Source organism: Panthera tigris, chromosome X (genome assembly GCF_018350195.1).
Source record: "Panthera tigris isolate Pti1 chromosome X, P.tigris_Pti1_mat1.1, whole genome shotgun sequence".
NCBI lineage: Eukaryota > Metazoa > Chordata > Mammalia > Carnivora > Felidae > Panthera > Panthera tigris.
In genome coordinates, this window is record NC_056677.1 from 16,049,716 (window position 1) to 16,056,040 (window position 6,325).

The following is a 6,325-nucleotide window of genomic DNA, read 5'->3' on the forward strand; positions in this document are numbered from 1 at the left end:
TCCAGGTATGGCCTGCCAAGTGATAACCGATCTCAGTGGGGCCCCAGGCTACACGTTTCTCTGGTGGACAGTGACCAGCCCTCTGAGCTTTTTACTCCCAACCCTGGCAGAGAGATAAATGTAATTAAAAAACCGAATGAAGCTGAGTAAGAGTACAGGGTTTCTATTGGGGATGATAAAAAGATTCAAGAATTAGATTACGTGATGGTTAGCTCCGTAATATTAAAAAAACATAAAATTGTACATTTTAAATGGGTGAACTTTATAGTATGTAAATTATACAATTTTTTTAGGGGCGCCTGGGTGGCTCAGCCAGTTGAGCCTCCAGCTCTTGATTTCCACTCAGGTCATGAACGCAGAGTTCTGGATTGAGACCCGCTCGACAGAGCGAGAGGATTCTCTGTCCCTCTCCCCTGCTCACTCCCTCTCTTTCTGTAAAATAAAAGTAAATTAACAAAAACAACAACAAAAAACCCACCCAGCTGAAACTCTCAGGAACCCGCACCTGGATTCGTAGTTCAAAGCTTGGAAGTCCCTTTGTGGCACAAAAATATGATGGACTTGTTGGTGACACTCCCAAAGGTGAGCTGGGAGTAGGGAGTGACTGTGATGAGAAAGGCAGAAGGGGACTTTAGACACAAATGAGCAGGAAAGCGGGCAGGTGGGGGCTTGTCCCCTGGCTGTAAAGAAAATAGTTTCTAACCCAAGTAAGATTAAGCCAAGTTAATTAGGTAGGGCATGGGAGCCATCTTCACTTTTCTCTTTATTTCTTACAGACCTTGGGTAGTTCATAATCAATCCAACTCTTGAGCTCTTGCCTGACATGTCAGAGTGGCACCTCATCCTAGTTTTATTCTATTTCTACTTTCTATTCCCACTTCCATTCTAGTCAGACACCTCCTGTTTATTTCTTCTGTAGCTCTATTCAAATATATAGTGTTGTAAAGATATGCATGGTTTTAATTTATATAAATGATATTGCACAACAGCTATCATTGTTTCTCCTTGCTTGGAATTGTTGTCAACATCTATCCATTGCAGCTGCATACAAACCAGAAATAGAGCATTCATTCATTCTGGCTCACTTTTTTTTTTTTTTAATGTTTATTTATTTTTGAGAGACAGAGTGTGAATGGGGGAGGGCCAGAGAAAGAGGGAGACACGGAATTCGAAGCAGGCTCCAGGCTCTGAGCTGTCAGCACAGACCCGACGCCGGGCTTGAACTCACAAACCTGAGATCATGACCTGAGCCGAAGTCTGCGGCATAACCGACTGAACCACCCAGGCACCCCCTGGCTCACTCTTAAAAAATTTTTCTTAATGTTTTTATTTTTGAGAGAGCGAGAGAGCACCAAAGTTAGTAAGCAGGGGAGGGGCAGAGAGAGAGGGAGACACAGAATTCAAGGCAGGCTCCAGGCTCTGAGCTGTCAGCACACAGCCCAACGCAGGGCTCAAACCCAGGAACCGTGAGATCATGACCTGAGCCAAAGTTGGACACTTAACCAACTGAGCCACCCAGGTGCCCCTGGCTCACTCTTCCTAACTCTTAACTTGCATATTCAATGCTTGTCCATCTTTTTATTGGGTTGCTTGTCTTTTTCCTGTTGATTTTCAGGAGTTCTCATATTCTAGATAATTCCTTGTAGGTTTAAATGTTGCAAATTCACACTACTCAATTAACCTTTTCTGAGATTAGCAAAATTCCTTATGCCAAAATCCATCCATTTAAAAACCTTCTTATATGGAAATAATCTCAAACTTATTAAAGAAAAGTTGTGAGTTTACAAAGAACGCTCATATACCCTTTACTCAGATTCACCTATGGTTAACATTTTACTCCATTTATCATTTGTGCTATTTATCTTTTTACCCTCAACTGTTTTTGAAAGTTGCATACATATGCATGGCCCTTTACAAACCCTTAATACTTCAATGTGTATTTCCTAGTAAGAATATTCTTACACAACATCAGTTATCAACTTCAGTAAATGTAACACAGATAACAATTATTTTACTTACTTGACTGCCAGTTTCTCCAATGAAGAAGTACTATTTTTCTCTTGAAACTAATAGGCAATCTGTGGGAGAGACACCATAAAGCCATGCAAATACGCTACTCCTTGTCAAAATTTCCCAAGATTTAGCATCTATCAGTTCTTGATCTAACCTTTCCCATGTCTAAAAAAATAAAACCTATCAATTTTTCACCTTAAGGTCTGTACTTTGAGGTATTTTTTTTTAACTGCAGCTATAAAAGGCCAAATTGTGGGATGTTTGTTGCAGCCCTTCAACCCCAGTGGAGATAGATGGGAGTCAAGGAGTAAAGGGATTAACTCAAAACACAGCCATCCGTAGTTAGCAGAAGGAAATAACAAAGATCAAAGAGGCGTTGTTTTGTATTTCCCTTGCCCCAAGATAGTCTATACTTTCCATTACTTTATAGATTAACCTCTAAAGCAATTTATTTTGTCTATGGTGTAAGATGAATCCTTATTTAGTTTTCTCTGTAAAGCGTAGCTTCTCAGCACATCCATTAATCTATCCTTTCCCCAGATTTCAAAACCACTTTTATCATATATCAAATTCTCACATATACACGGACTTGGTTCTGAGCTCTCTGTTCTCATATTTTTGTTACTGTATGTTACGATGGCGTGACTTTGTATTTGACAAAGGGGTTCTCTTTCTGGTTTTTAAAATTGTCTTAGAAATTCACGATTTCCATATGAAATTATCTTAGAATTAGTTTTTTCACACTCCCCCATCATGATGGAATATTAATTGGAATTATATTGAAATCAGACAAATTTGGGGGAGAATTGGCATTTTTATAGCATGTCATATCTACAAAGTCTCTAAGCCATGTGTTAAAAAAAAAAAGTTTGCTGGGCTTTTTACATTAGACTAACTTCCTAAAAACCTAGTTATACTTGAACGGTATCTTAAAACCTACTATACCATCTAGTTGCTAGTCTAGTGCGGTTCTCAAATTTTTTGTCTGAAACCCTTACATCAGAGGTTGGCAAACTACAGTCCATGCATATGGGTCAAACGTAGCCTGCCACGTATTTCTGTTGAAGTTTTATTGGACTATAGACACACTCATTTATGTGTTGTCTACAGCTGCTTTTCCGCTACAATGGCAGAAGTGAGTAGTTGTAACAGAGGCCCTATGAACCCTAAATTATTTACTATCTGGTCCTCTAGAGAAAGTTCACCAACCTTTATCCTTACACTTAAAACAGAGACTCCAAAAAACCTTTTCTATCTGCTAACAGTGCTGGATGTTATATTTTCCAAAACTTAAAGCTCTACACCCAACCTGGGGCTTGAACTCACAACCCTTAGATCAAGAGTGGCATACTCTACAGACTGAGACAGCCAGGCGCCCAAGTTTTCCAACTCTTTTTACTTGATAGCAGAAATGTAATACTGGCAATAAACACTTGTCAGTTTTCCTTGAAAGGACAGGTTCACTTGTAGGTTATACCCATGAATATAAATTCTAGAAAATTAACAATTTTTTAATGTTTATTTTTTGAGACAGATCATGAATGGGGGAGAGGCAGAGAGAGACAGACAGACAGACAGACAGACAAAATCCGAAGCAGGCTCCAGGCTCTGAGCTGTCAGCAGAGAGCCTGATGTGGGGCTTGAACTCACGAACTGTGAGATCATGACCCAAGCTGAAGTTGGACGCTTAACCAACTGAGCAACCCAGGCGCCCCGAAAGGAAAGAAAAAAAAAAAAGTATTAATTCAATACTAAACTCATTGAAAACTAAAACAAAAAATTTATTGACTAGAGTGGCACTGTTTCACATTTTTGCAATTCTATCACTGTTTTGCTTGATAGTCTCAGATCTGCTTCTGTATTCAACGTGTTGTAGGATGTGGTTTTCGTTAAAGCATATAAAGAAAATCTGGCTTCAGAGGTATGCAGATGGAAAGGGGAGAAACATTCCAATAGCCTCATCAGATAACTGTGTATGTTCTTCTTTGTTACCACCCAATCTTGGCAAATGGTAACTTCTACAAGGTTAGCTGCAATGTGGAATCTAACACTGAATCAATGATCTATTACATTAAAATCCACCCATCATTTAGAAAATATTGGTTGATTCAGCTGTGAAGATCTTTCAAACGTCAACACATTTCATTCTACAATATTAAAAAGCCATTCATTAATACCATTCACTAATCTCTTAAGAAATCTCTACTGTGAGTTGCCAAGCTACTGATAACTAGTTTTTCCAAACTCTTTAATTTTTTGCTTGAAAGCTTAAATCTTATCAACACCAACAAATGCTGCCAGTTGTTTTCCTGGAGGCAATAGCCTCATCTCATTCATCTGAGGAAATGTTAACCACAAACACAAGCTGCAATAACCAGTTTGTCACTTGTTCAAGTAAAAATAGTGTTCCATGAAAAACAGTGGACAATTTAGCTTACAACTCAATCACCCAAGTATTTTTCCTTGAGACAATGGTTACACTTCATTCACAGTATGCAGAAGTGCTTTATGTAGCATTTCCTACTTTGTCACATGCAATATTAAAAACGCATGTACTCTGGGGCACCTGGGTGGTTCAGTTGGTTAAGCGCCCGACTTCAGCTCAGGTCATGATCTCCCAGTTTGTGAGTTCAAGTCCCGCGTCGGGCTCTGTGCTGACAGCTCAGAGCCTGGAGCCTGCTTCAGATTCTGTGTCTCCCTGTCTCTCTCTGCCCCGCCCCTCCCCTACTCACATCCTGTCTCTCAAAAATAAACAAACATTAAAAAAAAATAAAGACATGTACTCTAGGGCTGGATTCAATGAAATTAATACTTTTTACTGCTTCTCAGGGGCACTCTTAAGTAAAATTGGCTTTTTAAAAAGACTGGGTTTCTATACTTTTTTGAGTTAACAAAATTCCAATTATTCTTAGATTTCTAAAGTATTTTAAGTCATAAATATGCATGGATTTTTATTAAATTTGCAAAAACTCAACTATATTTCAATACCTGACTCTCCAGGGGATCAGCAATGGGACTTTACTCAGATTTTGTCCCCACTTTTTGATCTGCCGTTATCAAGTTGTGAATCAGACAAAGCCTGGATTGGAACAGAAGTGACCAGTTTTTAAAAAGTGAGCAGGTGGGGGGGGGGTGTGTGTGTGTGTGAGCAAGTTCACCAGAGGATATCTGTTTCACCCAAGTGTCTGCAGAGTAAAAAATAAGGTCCAATCTGTTGAATGTGATTTTGGCAATTTGAGGTGATTCTGGATGACTGATCTACCTTCTGAAAACATCTTCTGCACAGGTTAACAAACTCACACAAAATGCAACCCCATTGTTAGTCTGAATGTCTTAAATCAAACAGCCAAAAACACAAAAATAAAATACAAAGTATACATTATTCTCATATCACAGTTGGTTTTTCAGAAAAGAATCTTCATGAATGTAACTGTAAATAGTTTAGAGAAAGTCATAGGGGCACCTGGGTGGCTCAGTTGGTTAAGCCTTCGACTTCACTCAGGTCATGATCTCACCATTTGTGGCTTCGAGCCCTATGTCAGGCTCAGTGCTGACAGCTCAGAGCCTGGAGCTTGCTTCAAACTCTGTGTCTCCCTCTCTCTTTGCCCCTCCCCTACTCATGCACTCACTCACTCTCAAAAAATAAACACATAAAAAATTTTAAAAATTGAATTTCCTTAAAAAAAAAAAGTCATAAACAGGGGCGCTTGGGGGGCTCAGTGGGTTAAGCATCCTGCTCTTGATTTCCTCTCAGGTCATGACCTCATGGTTCATGAGATAGAGCCCCCAAGTTCAGCTCTGCAAAGACAATGTGGAATCTGCTTGGATTTCTTTCTGCCCCTCCGCCGCTCACATTCTCTACTCTCTCAAAAGAAATACATAAACTTAAAAACAAAAAAAAAAAAGTCATAAACCGTTCAAAAAGAAGCAATTGCATACTATTGAAAGTTATTTCATATTTTATTTTCTAATTGCATTAGTTTGCGTCCAACTGTTTTTACATAATTCCAAATGACCGGAAAGTAAACCTTTTAATCAGTCAGTACTAATTAGCTGTCATGAATCTACATAGTAAAAGAATTCATTAGACTTAAGAATAAAATATGACCAGAGCTATCAATAGCTATAAACTTTCAATGAAGAAATACAGAATAGTTGGTATTTTGCAAAAACATCTTTAAGCAATTTAGAGACTTCCTATCTGTTAGCCTTATGCTGAATGATGGTAACAATTATTTTAAATATTGTATTGACATGAATATATATATATATATATATATATATATATATATATATATTACAAGTTTTTTTT